The sequence below is a fragment of the Rhopalosiphum padi genome, chromosome 4 (assembly GCF_020882245.1).
Source record: "Rhopalosiphum padi isolate XX-2018 chromosome 4, ASM2088224v1, whole genome shotgun sequence".
In the NCBI taxonomy this organism is placed as follows: domain Eukaryota; kingdom Metazoa; phylum Arthropoda; class Insecta; order Hemiptera; family Aphididae; genus Rhopalosiphum; species Rhopalosiphum padi.
The window spans coordinates 30,518,941-30,542,032 of record NC_083600.1 but is presented as its reverse complement, the minus strand read 5'-3'; the positions used below and the strand labels follow the sequence as shown (position 1 = coordinate 30,542,032).

The following is a 23,092-nucleotide window of genomic DNA, read 5'->3' as shown; positions in this document are numbered from 1 at the left end:
ACATATCCCGTCGAATACACGATGGTATTTAAAGGATTTCATAGATCAGGGAATTCCGTGCACGTGAACTGATCGTATATTATAATATTATTATATCGTATTCATACATAAAAATAGCGTTAATTATGTACGCATAATCGGATAAATATAATACGTATGATAATTTAATGTTGTACAATACGTTTATGTCGTTTACGGATATATAATATATTATATACAATAATATAATGTATATTATATATTATATGTCTGAACGCACAACATAATATTATTATTATAAATTGTATCCGATTTGTGTAACTCTAGAAACATCACTTGTACAATAATTATTACACAAGACAGACATTTTATTTTATTTTATATTTTTCAGGAATTGATGGCGGGTACCTATCTAATATCGATGTACCGAGCCAATATGTAGTACGAAAAAAATCGAAAATAAAAATTCGTAAGTACCTAAAACTTTACTGTATAATATTACAATATATATTATTTATATTACCCGATCACTATAATTTAGTTTCAACTATATTATAGTAAACTAATATAAAGTTAAAATAACTATTAACAAACTATTATTAATTGTAGTTCCTGATTAAATATTTTGTAATTTAAAGTATAAATAACATAAATTGAAAGTTTTTAGTAAATATCCGATGATTATATTATGTAAATATTAAATTTAACCATAGCCTATTAGTTAATATTTTTGAAACATGATTTCAAAAACTGTTAGGTATAGGTACTGTAGTAAAAATTATAAAAATAAAAAATAAAAACTTAACATTAACAGATTAAAATGTCTATTTGGTTGTTACTTAGAAATCAGCGACGGCTAATGCATATTATTATATAGGAACTAATTTATGGAAAATGTGTTAAAAGCTGAATTACTGATTTTCATTAAATATTCAAATAATAATGCAGCTGGTATCAAAGTTTAGACAGTCCGTGGAAGGGTGAGTGTATAATATTATGTTCGAGGACCGACATGCGATGAGACACAGTATACATTTAGAAGTGTATAATTATATGTAGATAGACTGCTACGGTTAATATACGAGCTACTATTATGTATTATTTATTTTGCTCAATTTCTATATAGATCTGACCTGACTACGCTATTCGCCGGTAGTATGCGAAATAAAAAAGCTTATCGAAACCCAATATTATTATATAAGTATATAAGGTTCATAATATACATGAATACAAATCGCAATTGCTGTGACATTATAGCATCCTTCACTCAAATTATTATAACTAATATCGTGCTGGCAGCCACTATAGGAACAACAGTCTGACATGGTTAATATCATCTACACAGTGTCACATTGTAAATACGGTACATATTATGTATATATACGTAAATATAGTGACATCATCGGGGCGTGATAATTTCGTTCTTCATACAATGTGGTCATAATTGTTATTGTTGTGGCAGATTATAACTCGGCGCAGCGACAAAAGAGAATGAGAGGCAAAATACACGTTTTGCTGTAAATTGGTCAAAAATTTGAATAGTAAATTATTATACCTACACGCGTATAATACATACTGTGTATATTATTATTTTTTCCATCGCTATTTTACAAATGAATAAAACATCGTATTGTGATTTATAACGTGTGCGCACCATCGATAATGTTTGAAAATTTCAACTTTTAAAATCATGGTGTTAAAATATTATATCTACAAGCTGCGCAGCCGAACGAATTTGTAACGGACTTGCATTAATTGCAGCAGTTACATTTCGCCCACAACAATAATGATCATCATAATAATATAATCAATTATACTATATATATTATTTATTACTTCTATTTCTCATGCGGTTTTCTGACACAATATTCTCGAATAATAAACCGAATAAACCGTGATGATGATGGTGTATAATCGATATATTTTTTAATTTATTCCAAACATTGGTTCACAGTAGGAAAAATCTGTCGAATGTAATTTTTACAAAACGTTTCTTTCTCGGGCCATCGCGAGTCACCGCAAATACGCCTCTAAAAATAAAAAAACAAACAACAAACAATAAAGCTATAAGAAACTTAAATATCGTGATATGGAACATTAAAACGGACTTATAAACAAAAGCCGTATATTATAATTTAGCGGTCGCGTCCACCCGTGTAAAAGTTTACGAAGTTATATACACTTATACACGCTAAACACTATATATCACTATATAATATGTATAAAGGCAGCGAGCTCACGAATACGGTGATCAATCGTGTAAGACTACAATCGAATATTGACCCAGTGAAAAAGTTCGGGAAATCGAAAAAGTTTTCACCAAAGTGTTTTAAGGGCACGTGAGTTTTGCTTTAAAACGAACCGGCTTTTATCATATATATATTTATATGGGCACGGAATAATATATATATATAGGTACCTAAGCGTGCGGTTACGTCGAAAGTGTAATAAAGATTGAATAGTGCACGAGTCGTAAATTTCACGGGTCTTATAACAACTCCAGGTATGCTGTGGTGAAAATCCATTCTGGGTAAAATATATATCCTGTTCTATGCCAAGCATTTTCGCGTGATTTCGAATGAAAATAAGTAATGAGACTATATTGTTCTTAAATTCTAATCTCATAAGTGGACTTGTATTCGGTTACGTATATACATAATATATAAGTATATACTGTGTCGATATATATTATTTAGGAATTTAGAACTTTCATTTAATTACTACGAAACTGGATTGTTCAGAATCCTACCAAAAACTATTTAGGTAAAAAAAAATTAAATTGTGTACTTAATTTATTTCGATCTCAGAGAAAACTTTTCCTTCTTTTAAATACTACAATACTCTATCGCGTAGATGAATAGTGTTTCAATTTATAAGTTATAGTTTTTTTTTTTTATAGTAAATATAAATATTATATTTTAATATGTTGTTTTGTTTACTGCACAAGTAAATCAAAAACTGTTATTGGAAATCATTATAAAATGTTCCTTTAGTAACTGAAATATTTTGAATATAATAAATTACCTACCAATTTAAATTCATTGAAAATCAAAACATATAATAACTAAATAGAATCAATCACCATTATAAACAACAGCAGGACTAAGTTGATTTAATGAGTAAGGAAATATAGGTTCGTTAAAATACATTATAAATATTTTATTTTAATTATTTTACCCTTTTTTTTAATAGTATTACACTATTTTTACTAATTTCTTGTATGTTATTTATGATAATCATTCATCCATAATTTTTGAACACCAATAATTTAGACTATTTAGAGAGACCGAAAATGTATTTTTAGTGTAATTTTATTTATTTTATGTTAGTTGAATTCGTTATTGACTTTGTAGTTTGTAGTGATGAAAAGAAAATACATATATATGCATATTATACATAACTGTTATAAGTAAAACTGACTAATACTCATCGATAAACTGTTTCGGAGTAACTATACAATCTAACAATATAAATTCATTGGCCCATCAATGTCTAAAATCGTAAATATCTCTCAACTTAGTACGCAGAAAATTAGAAACAGAAAGTACTAACAGCCAATTCGTTATTGAAAAAAATCGTTATTTAAAGACACTTTGTCGATTGAAGTCCTCAAGGGCAAATGAATCATAATAATATTTCACAAGTAAAGATTCAAATCGTGCAAATTACACATTATTTTTTATTTAACTTTCCTGGTGAATAATATTAAAATTTATTTGTGGACTTGGTCTCCTTGAATTTGAGTCCAAGATAAAAAAAAAAAAAAAAAAAAAAAAAAAAAATCGCTCGACTATAAAATATTAATGACTTAGCCATCATGGCGTGATGGAATTATTCAAAATTGTTACATTGAGTTCAAATAAAACCATCGTATTGTTACAGTTCTTATATGTACTATGCAAATATTTATATTTTAGAAGGAGTGCAATAGAAAAATTGCATAAATGCAATTTGTCAATAACGTTATAATAATATATTCACATATTTTATGCAAGTGTATTGTAACCTTCAATCGCATCTGTATAATATTATGTATGATAATTTATTATGTTCCGAGTTATTTAAATTACATTGCAAAAACTAATTTGTTTAATGTCGTCAATGTGTGAGAACAACGTTTAATTAAAATAGGTCTCGCTTAATTGCATATTTGAACGTTATTAAAATCAATTATCTCGACGTTAGAGTATAATATTATATGCTACTGCAGAATAAAATGCATTATTTAGTACATATATTATATTATATATAATCATTCGCAATAAGTAAATAATATTGAAAATTCTCACTTACATTATTTTATAATAAAGTGGCATACTCATATATATTTTCATCAACATTTTTCTGTTTGTTATGTATAAATATTAAATATATGCTTTTAATTTTTATAGAATTATTATTATAACTGTTATAAGTTATCCCAAAGTACGATATAATCACGTATAATACGTTATAAACTGTGTTCATGTTATTGGCCTTCGATTGACAGCAGTATCCACATTGAAATTTCTATACTTATAGAAAGAATCTTGACTCATACTATTGTACATTTTTTATTATGAACATAAAATTGGCAATAATATAATAATATATTAATACGTTCCACGTTTGTAGTACATCGTATATGCTTACGCGTTATACATACAAAATATGTTAGTAGTTACAACGTATCTATTGTGTTGATTTTTCATAACTTTTGTATACGAATGCGTGACCCACGATTAATTTGAGCTGTGATTTCCACGACCTACACACGAGGCAGGTCAAACAATTGTCATCGAACTCGTATAAGACTCTTGTAAAAACAATTAAGATTCAATAGTATTGAAAATCTATGAATATCGGTGACCTAATTACAATTATTAAACAGGCAACTACCAATATTTATTAATCAATTCAATTTTTTTCTTCATTATAGCTAGATGAAAATCTTTAAAATTTTTGAGAAAGTTAAATAATTATATAAGATCATTTTAACCACAATTCAATTTATTTGTAAAAATCGTTTAGTTTAAATAACTTTTAATCCACTAGATAATATTAAAACTTAATTTCGACCCAAAACTTGAAACAAATCAGTTGATTTTAATATTGAAAATTGTCTTTTCCACTGACAAAAATTCAGTTAAACTTCGTGGGATTAATGAAATGTAATTTTTTTAAATCAAAATCACTATTAAAAAGTAATATTATTCTGTATTTTTTTTCGTTTTCTTGGAGTTCGTGTTATCAAATGTGTAGTACAGCGTGGGCGCATAAAGCATTAATGCTTCACGTGGACTCGAAGAGTGCTGTGTGAATGGAAACTAACATGGATATAGGACAAAGAGCTTACAGTGACTACGATAACGACAATAATAATAGCATAGTAATAATAATAAAAGTCTCCTCGTGTTCAGACATATGGCGATTTATTTGCGGATTTTATTTATTATATACACTATATATTATAGTCCACCACAGACTTGGGGTTACGACGTGATAACGATATTAAAAATAATAAAACCATTTTACCGTATTTATGTGTATAGTGTTATTTTACATTTCTGCGGTCAAATCGTCTTCTCCAATCGGCTCGCAGAGGTTGTAAATAACCATACGTCGGACAAATAAAGCATATTATTATTATTATATTTCACATATGGATTATATTATTATGTATTATATTATACATTATACATACGAGAGAGAGAGAGAGAGAGAAAGAGAGCAGTCCTGGCCAACCACGGACTGCTCGTTTGTATGTTTGTGCGTGTGTACATACCAAGAACAAGCCAATTGTTTGCTTAAAAACAATGGACTGAAAAACAACCCTTGGAAGAGTGCCAGCTGATATAACCCTTTTTTACACCACTAAAGTCTTCTCACATCACTACTGCAGCTGATCGATTTACGAACGGCTCATTAAAAACATTTTAAAGTTTATTAGGAAAAATGTCTGTATATTAATTGATACCTCGATACACAGTATATTATTATATTAACAGTGTAAAATATCAAACTCTGCTTATAAATATATGTTGTAGATATTATCTCAAACAAAATCATTTAAAGCTTAGCCTTTGGTACCTATATAAAGTTATTTAAAACATAATTACTTCACAATCGCACACAAATATATAAATATTATACCTATAAAACTGACAGTAACTAACCCCTTTTTATATGGTGTGTATTGGCATACATTAATATTTTAAATTTTATTTTGCAGGTTAGTCAGATAATACATCACAATACAATCGAACGAGTCGTAATTTCACACGAGCAACAAAAATGATGACATCAATAATCAGATATCCTGTTTTACACAAAATATCATCGGTAAGTACGTTAGACGATACCGTCAAGTAATATTTAAACATTAAATTCACAACCCATCTCTGTCGTCATAATATAATATTTGGAAGACACGACATTACCGTAATATTTGGTTCAATACTTAACTTCTATACTTACTATACTTACATATCTATATGGCCCGATAAAATAAATTATTTATTTATTTATTGAAATTACAATGATATAACGGTTATATTATAAGCTATTTGAGTATCATAAGTCATAACAATATTATTTTTGTCAATTGGGATTTTAGCCAAATAAATTTCAACGGCTTTGCTTAGTTTTAAATCGGTTGCATACTGCAATAGTTCATAACGAATTATCATTTTTTGTGCGCAAACGGGCGCAACGGATAAACGGTTTTGGGGACGTAAGGGTTTCACCGACAATATTATTATTAATGTAGCGAATCGGAACTTTTTGGCACAATGGTTTTCATCTGTTACATTTTTTCCTTGTTGTTTTTCTAAAATAAGTCTCCATGATCACCTATTATTTCGTTGTTTTCTTCCTACTAGGACGGTCAACGGCACTTCACTCGCTACACATATTATATAATATGATATTATAATAAATTAATGAATTAATGTATGTCTTGTTATTATATACTATATAAAATAATATGTGTTAATCGTGTACGTCCTTGTACAGACGCCACTGCAGCTCGTCCGTACGTGCAATAAAAACGACACAGCAAACGCATATATTGTAATAATAATTAATTGGCCAGGAACCCGCGCAATTAAATTATATATTACGCGCGCGGCAGCGGCGGCGGTCATTTCGGTAGCGTCCGCTGCCAGCATTAAAATAATGATAATATTAATACTTATCAGTTATCATAAAATCGTTGAACTATTATACCAATGGCAGCAGCTGCGATGACAATATAATATTATTATTGTAATATATTAAGTAGTTGGTAAAATGTACATGGCTCGCGAGACAACATTACGTCATATTATAATATAATCACACAAGCGACGTGGTCGGGAGCTACCCGTCGAATGCAGCGCGTGACCCCGCGATAGCGTATATTATTATATTCGTGTGCCATACATTATTATGATGTGATATTATTAAATTTATGTGTGCGTGTGTGGTACGCATAACGCTCTATTGGTATTATTCTTACTATTATTATTATTATTATTATTATTATTGCACTCTTTGCGTACGACGTGCGAGTTGTATTATTGTAACGATAACACGACGATACGGTCGCTGTACGTTTCCGATTAAATACCGATTGATTGCTGCCTCGACGACGACGTCGATAATATTAAATTATTATAGTATATACCATATCATATCAATCGTGACGCGTATTCTTATGGAACCCACGAAGCGCTGTGGTGGGGTAGTGATGACGATAATAATGTAATTCACCGTTTCATTCTCCGTCCTCTAAGACCGGTGGATCGTTTCGTTTTGTAAATATGACAAATTACCGCAGCAAGCTACTTTTTGTTATAACTAAAATGATATTATATTAAATTAATATTCGATTCGGAATTTAAGGTACAGTAACACCCGAGTGACAATAATATTTATTCAGCACATTACATCGAGGACACGTTTATAAGAAGCATTAGTAAAATATACATATTATACTACATAATATTGATATTAGCTATATATTATTTTAAAAGTTCCGAAGAATTTCATTCGTTTACTCTCCCATTTCAATATTATATAGGTAATACATAATCTCATCTCGCTAAAGGTCATTTAAAAACTGAATGCGAGTAAAATGTATTCCATCCAATTAGGGGTCCTTTTTTTGTCCCCGTCGTATTTGTTATGGCGCGCGAGCACACACACACACACAAGTATGTATATTGTATATAATGGGCTCCTTCGTCGATACTACACACACATAGGAAGGCGGTGGTAGTTAATTACTATTCACTAAGCCGTTGAAGGTTTTAGTTTTTTACCTACCCCTGGTAATGAAAATCTCCCTTTTATGTTAGTAGCATTAATATAATTCACTGATAGGTTTTTCGATTCGATGCTATATTTATTACAAAATCCGCTTCCGAGCCTGTAACGATAATATATTTCCACTTTCCCAGTCGGTGACATGGCGAAATATGCGCCAGTTACATACCTAAATAGGTACCTACGTCTATAAGCTTTCCACCTCTTGAGTTAAGATATCAACTACCATGCTAGAAATCTGTGAACGGTATCGCAATAATATTATCATCAATAATTTAATCTTTAAATTACAATAATGTGGATATTTTGATTTAAATATATTTGCTTTGTCCTTAAAATTATACTAAGAAAACATAAAAAAAAACTGTTAGTACTACAATTCACGTTTTATTTTCTAAAACGGAATTTTAACGGTGTAAAAAACACCTGCCCCAAACGCGCATATTTTTATTCTACGTTGCTCAGATAGGTACAATTGTTGTGTGTTTCTTGTTAAACTAAATTGAAACGATTTCCGAATTTTAATACTATGTTTTAAAATGTAAATTCCTAGATTCGTTTGCGAAATGTCGTATTCTAATATTACAGTCGGTTACGCCGTATCCCGACTTTGATATTTTTATATTTTCTTCTTTTTTTATGTTTGAAGCGCCCATACAAAGAATAAAATACTATACTATATTTTTGTACTATATTTTTGACTTGACGAAATGATACGAACTTAAAAAAATGTCACATTATTTAAAAATATGCGTTTATATATGGTCTTTCCCGCTGGCGGTTTCTTTAATTAATATTTTTTTCTACGGAAATGTTTATGGTGTAATCCCGTGGGAATAGATTAATATATAGTTTGTTGGCATTCGTCTAAAACGCAACCGGAATAATAATGAAGTGGACGTTATTAATTTTTGCTTTCCACAGCAATATAATATATACGATTTTCGTTATAATAAAAACATTGGACGATAACGGTTTTGAACTTCATTAAAAATATTATAATAAAACTGGAGAGAATCCCAATTAATGCTCAAACCCTATTATAATTGGATATCGGTAATTGGACATAACAAATTCAATATTTACTCAGCTTGTGTAATTAAATTAAGTCGATTTAATGAAACTCGACAAAGAGAATGAACGTATTTTTAAAATTAAAACTCGACCATATGAATATTGAAATGCAATTATTTAAAAACTCTTCTATGGTATTTTTGGATTAAAGTATATTTTAGTACTAGAATTCGTTATAGAATTATTACTATTTGAGTAATGCCAAAAAATTAAACGTAAAAATAATTGTATAATATTACAGCTTAAATACGTATAAATATATTTTTTTCATGCCCAAGGTTAAGTATTCAAAAAAAAAAATAAATATATATAGGCGCGTTTTCAGTTTAGACGCTTTATTCCTTTCACTTTATTTTTTTTTTTTAATTATTCATAATTTTACTATAAATGTAAAAATACTGATAAAATTGCATTGCGTTTCGTCACATACAATACAGCTAATAAACTAAGCTAATATACTTCAATGTTGAACATTTATTCGTAATTTATAATTTTATAAGTAACTAAAATTTCAATTTATGTATAATACATAATAATAGGTTCTTAGTTTACTTGAACTGTTCACCGTTATTCAGAATTTTTTCTAACTCTTTTAAATAAATAATACCTACCTATAGCTACCTACTATTATATTATCAGATTTTATTTTAATTTTTCAAACTGAAAACAGCTTCATAAATTATTTGATAGGTGTTTAAAACAAACGGCGATACCTTATAATACTTTACGACATCGATTTTTTCAGCCATGATTAATAAAAAATAAAAATATAATTATTATTAAAAAAATTATAATATACGTCTTCAAAATTCAATCCAAAACAAAATGTAGAAATAATCATAAATTACGTTGGCGCATACAAAAAACAAACACCAAAATATAATAAAATAATGTTTGTTATTTAAATATAAAGTCCATCACTATCTTATGTACCTACATAAAATAGCATATTATTATTATTGTTATCTTATACACACGTGAGTACGTGACTAATGTATAGGTTCAAAAAAAGAACATATTTTCCTTTTCGTTTTGGCGCGTGCATTAAAAAGTAGGAGGGAATATGGCTGTATTAAAGGCATTGTGCTCTGTTATCTACATCGACATAACGAGTATTTCGGTGAAAAAAAATCAGGAACAAAATAAAAGCTGACGGGATGGGCGGATAAAAAAAACCAACCCCAGACTTTTTGTCGAACACAATGAGTTGGGACAGCAAACAAACCTTCCGTTCGAAAATAAAAAGTCAGCGGTCGTCGTCGTACGGTGGTAAAATAATATATATTTTATACTATATAGGAGGTAGGAAATGAAATTGAGGAAAGTCCGACGGGAGGTCACTGCAACGTTCATCCATCATTTTGACTATGATGGAAGACCCCAGTTCGAGTATTTTGTTCGGTGAATTTGGCCGATAAGAAGCAAAGAAAAACGATTTCCTGGCGTGTACGTTAGACATTATCATCGTTGTCGGGTGTATAAATTTTTCACGTCCGATCACTTTTTAACTTATTACATTATTAATGTCGTTTGGTATAAAAGTTCGCAACGATTAAAATCGATGAAAATCATATAGTTTATTGTATTAGACCAAAATAAAATAGACGCATCCACGATGACCTCTACAGAAGACATTAAACAACAAAATAATATTATATAATAGGTATATTATAACTATGTATTGTACGCAGCCCATGCAGAATAATTATTTTAACAATGATACATTAGCTGTATTGGAAAATCAAAGTTATAATAAATTATGTTATTTCGTGTTACCTTAAAATGTTATAGTTTATCCATTGTATAAATTTTGGTTTTTAAATCATACTCTATATTTTTAACTTCATGTCATCTAAAGCAGAATAATCTTCTAAATACCGACGATATTGAACTGATATTTTCTTTATAATAAACCCGCTATAAAAGTTTAGATTAATTAGTGCCCTGCAGGTTACGAATTTTGCTCTGTTTGCGTCCATAGAAATTCGTGGGCCACGACTTTAGCATTATAATATTTGACCACTTAACGTACGATTAACGTTGTTATGTAAATATATCTCTAAATAATATTATGATTTGTGCGGGCGGGCGTCGAGAATTTTCTCGAATTAAGGACGTCACTGGTCGTTGTGGTATTGTCAAGTCGCCCACGCCGCGTGTCACTGTAGCGGATTGACGTTTTTCCTTCTAACTTTTATATTATCGCTGTTGATTACGGAGTACAGACTTCTCTGCCAGTGTGCCCCCGCGGCGTGGATGTACAAACCGATGACGCGCAAGGAGGCGATGTCATCGACAATGAGACGGGCGTTATACTATAATATTATACCTACCGATACTTAAAAAAGAAGTGTTGGCCAACAACTCGAGTTGCCTCCAGGACCTGTATAAACATATACGTGTGTTACATACCCGATACAGCCGACTGTAATAAATATATATATATTTATTATTATATGGTTTCTCACGATTTGTCGTTTATAAAAACGATGTGCGATAAACAGTGTGCAGTATAATATATCAATTATTAACACTTATGTGAAGTGAGTCTACCAACATAATAATCTGGACGGTAATATAAACGAATAAATTTAAAACAATTTTTTCATACCATCTTCATATAATATATATCATATTATACACTTATATATCTTATAAATAATAAGTTAAATCTTGTTCAAAACGATACTGGTTTTTGTCATTATAGTACCTATTAAATGCATTTTTACCATTAGAATAAAATCATTAATTCACACATAATATAATACAAGATAGATTTGATTAAAAACAATATTGCGATGAAAACAAACAGGAAACAGTATTTAAATTAATATTATATATATATATAATATATTATAATAACACGTAAAATGTATAACCTACATAATGTTTATTTCATTTTTCAATAATATGTAATATATTCTTTTAAAATGCATCACTTATTCTGTAGTATAATATTTAAAATCTATTTAGAATTTATGTAAATTACAGTTGAATACATCTAATTATGATTTTTAATGTTGATTATCACTGTATTAAAGTATTCTAGACTCTAGTTACCTTTTCGCAACCACAATATCAGTGTACGTAATTTATTATTAAATATGCAAAATCCAGTTTTCTAAAAAAATATTTCCATGTTGGATACCCACAGGAATAGCCTTAGCATTTTTTTTTTTACTTACCCAATCTCTATAAAATTAAAAATGTCCGTTTCATAAACATCCGTCTATGTATATATGAAAGCCAATTTATAGATTGAATTTGGATAAATATTATAAAATTTACTATACAGTTTCTCAATAAGCATTCTTGTATTGTGTGAGATTAAAAGTTTACTTTCAGAAAGCGAGTAGTAGAGGAGGTGTAGTATAGTCATATTTTGTGTCTAGTTTATGGTGTGCAAGCGTTGAGATACACTCTGTATATGTTTCGTCGACATTTCCGCTGTGATGCACACGCTGTCGTCGGGTAGATAAGTATATACGCACTATATTTTTATGATGTCGTATAATATATTATGTAATATTACTGTAACAACATTCAAAAATAAAAAAATGCGTGTAAACGAGATTGAAAACATTTTTTTTTGTTTCGTCCGGAGAGAACGATAATATTTCGTCCGAGATTATATTATACGTATAATACTATAATATTTACATCTCTAGTGGACGTCGTGACCGCTTTATACGCGATAGGCGAACGTGAGAAACTTCCGTGATTCTTTCGACGGTCGCCGGAGACCGCGACCCGCCGCTGATGCTTACTTGAATATATTTTATGATATATTGAATATTGATACCTATATTATTATGTTTTTTTACTTGATACGCTCGTTTATTTCTTGGTAAATGTGTTAACTTTTTTTTCATACCTAATTAATATTTATCGTCATATATAATATTATTTATGTGTATCTATAAATGTTTTCGAAAATTTTCTAGATTTATTTGTTTTTGTGGTTTTCAATCGTCTAAAATGCATTTTTTATTGTATTTGGTTTCATACTCTGATGAATAAGATGTTTTTTTTTAAATTTATATTCATAATGTTGTACAATATAGAAATATCAAAAATTAAATAAACTCAATCAAATTCATGCTCTATGAATTCTCGTTCCACTATTATGTAGTATTCATCTCAACTTAAAGTATTTATTATAATAAACTGATTCGTTTTAATATATTTATAATTTATCTAATATTTGATATTTCGATATATTATCATATTTTTTCTTACCAATAGCACCATGGTGTTCTGTAAAAAAACCTTTGAATTTAAAAAAGTAAAACAGTTATACTAATAATAATAATAATAATTGAGAGGCACTTATCGTATATGAATGCGGTATAAAATGTATGTTGATATTATTATAATTACATAAACCGGTTCCCTCTCCACTCTACTCGTGTCTTTATAAATAATAAAAATAATCTTATATTGTTTTTTGTCATTAATCAACGAACTGAAGTGCTACTGGTATCGTTGGTATTATAATAATTTTATTGTTATTATTTTTTTTTTTGTTCGACGGCGATGTACCTATATATACCTATCGCCGTCGCGTACAATAATAATATGCACACCTATAATATAATATAACCATACACGTACCTACGACGTTTTACGACGCCGCACGAAGGTCCCGATTTTTGTTACTACAAAAGGACTATATACAACTGCTGCTCGTGCACGTCATCTCGGGTGCGCGTGAGTGAGTGAACAGGCAATCGTGACGACCGTTCATGATAATAACATAATAATAATATACGGTAGCCGTTTTTTCGGCGGACAACAATGGGTGCTAGAACGTCAGTCATGGGTCGTACAAGGGATGAGAGAAAAACAAATGTGTGCGATATTATAGCTATGTAGGTTTACATTTTTTATCCCCCCTCCCCCCCGAAAACGCCAAAACAATGGAAAGGTCTCCTTGCCGAAGACGATTAGGTATTGTTCCCCCACGAAAACTGTGCGTATTTTCCGCTACCCATATGGTCATTGATCACGGGCACTCCGGCGCCAGCGAAATCGTGTTTAATAACAATACCTATCGTCATTCATTTGTATATTATTTTATGATTGTTGAAACGTCTGCGATAATTAAAAATGGCCTCAAAGTTTTCATTTAAATTATTTTTTCGGAAAGAGCACTATCCACCATTAAGAATTAATATCCTCGTAATAATGCGTTTTCGTTCATTCCGTTTTAGATCTTTTAAATCTAAAGATGAATCATTGTAATAATTTTATTTTATGCATGCTCACTCCCACCATATACATTTTTATTTACATAGATATATTTATATTTTTTTTATTATCTCGTATATATCGTTTTATTCATCGGTTCATCAACTCGCTCAATAATATGGTATACGATATATCACATAATAATATAATGTTATATAATATTATTATACCTGTATCGAAATAAAATGCACGTTTTATTCATCTTCTGCGTCATGCGTAGCACCTATTTCAATATATTATATTATATTCCTAGCTCCCTACCAGTCTCGTCCACTGTACCTTTCAGTAAATAATATTCTGCACTTGTCGAAGACGTCCACGCGCTTTAATGCTCAGTTGTACACGGATGACGACGCGAGTAATAATATTATTTACCAGCGATTAAACCAACAATACCGCGTCCGTCGGGAATTCGTGTGCTACTGTTATAATAATAATAATAATAATAGAGTGGTGGTGTTGATTGTAGACTATAGTATTGTCTCCGCAAATATTTAACGCCAACATTGTTCAATTGCCACCAGAACCGTAACGAGACTGTATACAAAGTCCGCGACTAGGTATAGACGTATAGTGTTTATAACATCAATCCACTCGATATCTGTAAATACATTGTGAATAACTTACTGTTTATGGTAATATCAATAATTAACTATATATATCTTCAAAAATTGTAATCAGTACACCATTGCACACAATATTATGTCGGTAATAACTAATGACCAATATTATTGTATTTTTGTGTTTAAATTTTTAATTGACTTACAAAAGAATTATTGGTATTTCAGATAAATATACAAGCTCTGAAGGTACCAGTTATAAACAGTATTAGTTAGAATAGTTAGATTAACTAGTATTCGTTAATAATAATAATTAGAATAATAATATATTATCATGCATTTTGATCACTGATATTTTTAAGGAGTTTTATATAGGCAATTTGGATTATTAAAAAATATAAACTATGTCTATTGATTAAATATAGTATAATAAATTTTCAATTTTCAATTATAATTATTGATATTATTTCAATAGACAGTTCTTAGTAGATGCTGTGTTATGTTATTTCGATATACTTATGGAAAACTATTGATTTTTACTGGAAAAAACTACAAAACTCCATACAAGTATGCTCGAGAGTCAACCAAATTTTAAAAGATATAACAATATTTTAATGTACAAAAAGTAGCTAAGCTATACGTATTTTCGTAACACAAAATATTATGTCTTGATGTCTAAAACACGAACTGTTTAAAAACAAGCTTATAAGTTATAACGAATAAATTAATTGAATAACAGAATATAAAAATTAAAAAAAAACTATTGCATCGATTAAGTTAAATTGTCATCAGTTTCGTGTGAAAATGTAGCGATCAGTCTATTACGTCTAAAACTTTCTGCACGCAGCAGTATACTAAGCAGGGTCCGTTATCTTTTCTGACGATTTTTTTCCTTGCAAATAATACGACGCAAGCAGCGTAGCATGAAGGACGGGGTGGTTTATTGGATTTATCCACAAATACATCGCTTCCTATATAATATAATAATATAGGTATATCTTGTATTTTTATATTGTATTTTGTATTGTCTTCGTTTTGTATTATATAAAAAAGTTTTGTATATTTTGGATTACAAAAATTTAATTTCAAAATAAAAAACGAGATCTTTGAATCACGAGACCCCACGAAATGAGCATGGCTGACGAGCCCCCTCTCCTCCTCAAATTAGGAGGTTGCTTAGAAAAACGATCAGAGGCAATATCACCTAGTATAATATTATAATATTATTGATATCAAAAATAAAGACGTAAGGTCATACTATAATAATAATATACCTCATCCTCGTCGAGTTCCGCAGAAGCCGCGGGTACTTATAGCTCTGGTCGCTTTCCAGTCATTCTTCAGTTAAAAACACTGTCGTATATAAAATGTACACACGGCCCTCGAATGTATTTTGTTATTGTTACCGTCTCAGACGACAACGACTATGATGACAAGTCCACGGGGCTTACACTCGATTATCGCATTTATTCTACCGTGTCCTCTCCGCGACTGTATATACGACGTCGTGCTTAACGCGTCGGTCAGTACACACACACTAACATATTCTCAATTATATCACAATTACGCGCGTGTGTGGAGCGAAAAACTAAGTCAGCGTACGATACCATCTTCCACAAGCGAATCTTCGTTGCCTTCAGCTATATTATAAAATATATAATAATAATAATAATTTACCATAGTCGTCGTCATTGTGTGTGTTTCTATTGCGCGTTTCCGGCTGCACCGTGCTCTGTAAATATACGACGACTTACTGCTACGACTGTGCACGGTTCGATACACTTGATTTTCATTTATTCCCGGCTCCGTGAAGATACAACTCATATTTATCCAAAGAGATCTATATACACTGCTATAATATATATTACTATATTATATATAAACCAAATCTCCAAGTAGTATATAGATATCGTAATACAAGGTGATTCACCAAGCATGCTCTTCCCTTTTTTGTTCTAAAGTATAGTAGTTATTCAAAATCTAATTTTTGAAATTTTCAAATATTATACACAAAAACATTATTTTTATCTTCTTGAGATTTTTTCTAAATCGAAATTTGAATAGTAGCATTTGAGTTATTTAAATCTATCATATATTTTTAATTATTAAATATGGCCCAAGTAAAATAAATAATAGAACCGATAATACATTATCTATTTTATAATTTTTGTATAACTATTTTTAAAAACTGTTAACTTTAATACAAATATTTTGATTATTGTAAAATTGTTCACTATTTAATTTACAGTAAAAATTTTTTAAATGAACATAAGTTTATATAAGTTGTACAATAAAGTCTCAACTTTTGAAAATATAAACTTTAAGTTTATTTAAAAATGCCATAAATTGAATTTGAAAATTCATTATCAAGAGAAAAAATGAGAATGAACAATGAACACACTTGGTGAATTACCCTGTATAATATTAAATCGGCGTATACTTATAATATTATTATAATGATATTATAGTATACGTGCATAATACTGTTGCGGTTGTTCGTATACATACTAGTATACTACCACCACAGTTAAATATAATATTATTATATTATGTAGGTAGGTATATTATGAATATAAGAATTATTATAAACGTATCGTAGTTTGTCACGGATGTTTTGCTCTCGGATAATGGTCTGTAATCGTCCTAATATACTGTATACATATTATATATATCAGGGGTGGCCAACATGACTATGTACGCGAGCCACATGTATTAATAAAATTATATCAAGAGCCAAATTATCATCACAAATAAAGCGGATCTCGAAATAGAACTCTTGGAGTTATTAGAAGATGAAGGTCTTAAGCAGTTTATAAACAATTGTCCCTCTATATTGGAATTTTGGAAGCATATTTCTATATTAAAATATCCAAATATTAAAAACTGCGCGGTAAAATTGATATCAATTTTTGGAACAACGTATTCATGTGAATCACTTTATTCAACAATGAAAATAATTAAGTCAAAATATCGTTCAAATTTGACTGATGATCATCTTATAGAATTACTAAAAACTGCTTTTACATCAATTCAACCAGATCTTAAGAATCTTACTAAAAAAGTAGACACGAAAAAAATACCACGCAAACAAAATTAGCTTTATGTTTAATTTTTTAATTTATTATTCATATTAATTAATTTTTTTTTTGTTTGATTTAATCTATATTCTATCCACTATAATACTAAAGCCTTAAATAAATACAATAAAAACATTTTTTTATAAATGTATACAAAAAAAATTAAAATATTTTGGTTTTTGTAAATAAGACCGCGAGCCGCATACGACTGTGACGAGAGCCGCATGCGGCTCGCGAGCCGTGATTTGGCCACCCCTGATATATATATTATAAAATGTTATAACATTACGACATCATATAGATGTATAGCTGTTATAATATCATTATGTCATACATATAATAATAATAATAATAATATATAGACGACGACGTGTATATAATATAGGTATAGAAACGTATAGGTATAGAGCGTACCCGTGATATACGCTTATTATTAGTTATATCTATAATATTATACCATTACTGTGGATACATTTACTTGGCAATTTTTTATTTATTCAATTTCTTTTTTTTTATTATGTGAAACTGCCATATATAGTATACCATCATTTAATTGACAAAAAAATATTTTTTGTTTTTCGTATGTGGTGATGGTTTGGAGTTTAACGAAATCTGGTAATGTTTCCGTTCATGGAAAAAATGTTTAATAATATTATGTGTGTAATTTAAAACCGATAAAATCGACGCCTACGCCAGATTTTATGGAAATTACGACAATAATTTTTAACTTTTTCAATAAAACTAACTGATCGTTAAATAACACAGACTCGCTGCTGTGGTGACGACGACAGTGTAATAATCGGTTGTTTCGGAAGGAGTGTCTTGGGCGGAAATAGATACAATGCGGACTGTTAGTTAAGATACAGGAAAGCCGCTCCTCTATCCTTTAGAGCCGCATTACAGTAAACCTTCGTCGGTAATAATGGAAAAAAAATAAATAAACAATGATGACGGAGCAAAACTAATTATCAGTTTCCGGTAATTGCGTTTTTTTTCTTTCTTTTTTCTAATCGTTTTAGGAGCGGCTTGGCTCACTAAACCAATACCTAGACTACAATGTACGTATTATATTATTTAAATATTTATCCGAAATCTGTTTTATCTCCTACTCTGATACTCGTCCATATATAGTTATTCACCTGTTTGACAAATTAATATTTCCTATAATAATAAACATATATTCTTCTCTCTGCTTGTTTTTTAATTTAATTTATTCCCTATTTTTGGTTTATTGATTGTTCGAAATATTATCAATCTTTAGTTTTAACGAAATACATCATAATGATTGACAACGATCCACTGTTTATCGTGTCTGCTTATGGAATTTTTCAATTTTCTCAGTACCTTTGTTTTTGTGTGCGTGTGCGTGTATTCAAACGCAACAAATTCCTTCTTACAATTTATTATACACGCGAACGCGGCTTACAGCTGAATGTTTCTGATTGAATGTCCCCACTACAGTTTTCCAAATAAATGCATTATTATACTATTACAGGTAGTAGGTACACCTATAATTTACCATTGTTGTTTTTAGAGTGTACGCTTTGAAGCGTCGTCTTTCTTCTTGTGCGCGAAATTTATTTGCAAACAGGGTTGCACCATTTCGCTGTCACGTCAAGATAATGTAACGTGATTTATACATAAAACTTGAACGAGTCATCTGGCTAATTGTTACAAGAGTTGGAGTGAAATTGTTCCCGCTGTCCTGATCCGCTTGCTCCCTTGTCCCGGTTTACCGGGTCCGAATTCGTCATCGAGACCCGTTTTGTTTGCACCGAGTTTGTTTCCCGAGACGATTAGTCAACGTTATTATCTCCTATTAAAACATCCCCAGGCCTCATTTCCTCAGATCTGTAACCCGCATTAATCTCCCCGACAAACGTTTTTGTCCCTTGAAAACGTAATTAATCGAACAACATCTGACATTGAACTAACTTCTCGAAACCCAAACTGCTAAGTCTTCTTTTACAGTGCTTTTGTACTGAGATTATTTCATTTCGAATCAATATACAGTGCAATAATATAATTTATTATTGTTATACACGCCAGTCGGTTTTCAGTTTAGATAATTCCACAAATTCTAATGCCATAGACTTAAATACTGTATGCAGTATGCACTGAGTAGGTACTTAAAATATGATGCAATATATCGCACACGCGTCGTCAATTCACTATAACATTGTTATAAAAGTAAGATAATTAATAATTAACTATTATTATTTGTTACCTATATAATTATTTTTTTTGATAATTCGCTAATATAATAATTAGTCGTTTGTGATTTATATTATATCGTTCAGCTGATAAATAATAATAATTATTTACTTTTTGATAATATTAAATTAATTCAAAACATAACCTTTACATGACCTATCGCGTTTTATTAAAATCACGTGTTATTAATTTTAAAAAACAAAATAACGATTCATTCCTATCCTTATTGTGCAATTTTGAAAAACAAAAACGACGATTGAATCATTCAATTTATCGTCATCTCTGCAACTCAGGCCCATAACATACGCGCTCACGAAGTAATTCAATATTTTCGTGTGTACGTGTATATATCTACCGTCGACGGTCTTGTTCGTTTCCGTTGCGTTTTTATTTGATTTATCGAAAAAGCTTTTTGGTCGTACTGTACACACCACTAACCACCACCTCTGCAGCATACTACCTACACACTACGTTATATGTATATGTATATACTATATATATATATATATAGAGAACGCTATACGTACGACTGCAGCGCTGCGCCGTACGGGCGGCTCTCTTCGGTCCGCAAACTTTCTTCCCTAACCCACCCACACCCCCGCACGCACAGTGACGACCATTAATCACGTTGTTTCCGCGTCACAACCATTGTTTTCGGTCCGGAGCGTCACGGCGTTTAAACCGCGCACGCTACGCCGGGCGTGAGGAAAACCCCGGGGACGCGGTGGCGGTGGCTGTCAGCGACTCTGCTTCGGGCATCAATCATCCCCGGCTATATCCCCCGCGACGGCTCGCCCTCGCACCTACACGCCTCTTGTCGTTCTCGTACACCCGTCAATAAACACACACACGCACACACACACACATACACACACAATCCCCACCCATACCACAGTCGCCTCTCCATCGACCCCTGGCAGCGGTGGTGCCACCGAAGTCCACGATATATTTCATACTTTTTACACACGTCGGCGAAAAAAATCTATGTATGACCTGCTCATATAAATATTGCCACCATATTTACATCCGGTATTCACTCCTGCAAAGATTCGTGGCTGATCGTCATAATATACCCCCACGATGGCCGCTATTTATTTTCGAACATTTCTGATCAATATTCGCATGTATACGCAACGTGTACCTAATAATAACGTATGTACTCGTAATAAGGATTTATTATTACGGATTTAATTTAAATTTTACGATTCTTAAATTCTTAAATTAATGTGATAAAAATAAGTCGAATTCCGTCAAACCATTTTGCTATCCCTGCTGAACTATCAGCATTACATAATATACGTATCCGTATAATACCTATCTATTATACGGAATATGGTTTCATCATGTGTATATTATTGACGTTTGCATGCAGTCCATGATAGGGGCTGAGAGACCACATTGCATTGGATCGTAGTGGGAGAAAGTATCGACCATAGGCGTGCGCGCGCATTGAGTACGCGAGGTAAAACCACTACTGCACACTCCACAACTCCAAGGAGGAGCCTATTAATTTCCCCTCAAAAGCCCTCTTTTATTCCTATAGAACACAATATTAATTATAAGTTAAAAATATCGTTTTCAAAAATGTCCTCCGAAAACAGAAATAATATTAGGATTACAATAATATAAGAACAATCTCTAAAACTTTTATCAAAATTGGTCTAAGTAATTTTTGAATCTATAAGCCACAATCATATATTTATATGGACATTGACATTGTACATTTTAATAACAAACAATCAATTAAATATATTATTTTAGAAACGAATGGCAGATTGGAAATCTATACTAAATCTATACTATTTTTGATTTATAAATAGCAACCCTATACATAAATAAATATAATGAATACTCCCCGAGTCAAAGAACACGTGCAAAAAATTTAGTGCCAACTAGCCAACTGGTTCAATGGTTTCCAAGTATAATGAGCTCCATAAAAATGTACATTTTATTTTTATATATTATTTAGACAAATAGATTAAAATATCCTACTATATATGAAGTTTACAAACATCTATAGTATCGATTTATTTTACGATTCCATTCCAAGATTTTGATGACGTATTGTTTATACATGTACAGTTGTATTTTTTATTATTTCTATGACTTTCAATATTTATTATTATTATTGTTATTATTTTTAAATTAGAACGGTGATAATAATATTACAATCGTAACTTCTATTGGAAATAATTCAACTGAAATTAAGATATGCGTACAAATAACAATTTCGGTCAAAAAGGGGGTCGACCGTAAAACTTGAAATTCAAAAAAAAAAAACGTCGCCAAAATATACATCATCATTGTTTGTAAGTAAAAGAGGATACGAGAATACAAAAACGTTTACGTATTATTGATTTATATATTATGAGTTTATTGGATAGAGATAGTTTGGATTTCAAAAGAAGTCTTAGGGGTGGTCTAAAAATGACTGTTTAACGCGATATGATTATTTATAGTCTTTAAATGTTGTTCTAAGCTAATACTTACGATAATTAAGCGATCCTTGCTATCATTGACGGTTTTCGCGTAATTACGTCACGTTGTGGGTCAACTGTGAAAAAATCATAACAAAAAATACGTTACGAACTCTGCTCATAACATTATATTATTATAGAACCCTGTGCGTTTCCACGAAACTCCAATGTCGTC

The 23,092-nt window shown here is 30.5% G+C and overlaps 1 long non-coding RNA gene across 2 annotated transcripts in view; it reads left to right on the top strand.

Annotated features, from left to right (window-relative positions):
- Positions 1 to 23,092, top strand: part of LOC132929871 (uncharacterized) — a 71,180-nt gene that overhangs the window by 36,906 nt on the left and 11,182 nt on the right. For both annotated transcript variants that reach the window (XR_009662167.1, XR_009662168.1), the window contains exons 4-5: positions 371 to 448; positions 6,191 to 6,300. This is a non-coding gene — a long non-coding RNA (uncharacterized LOC132929871). The remainder of the gene's footprint in view (positions 1 to 370; positions 449 to 6,190; positions 6,301 to 23,092) is intronic.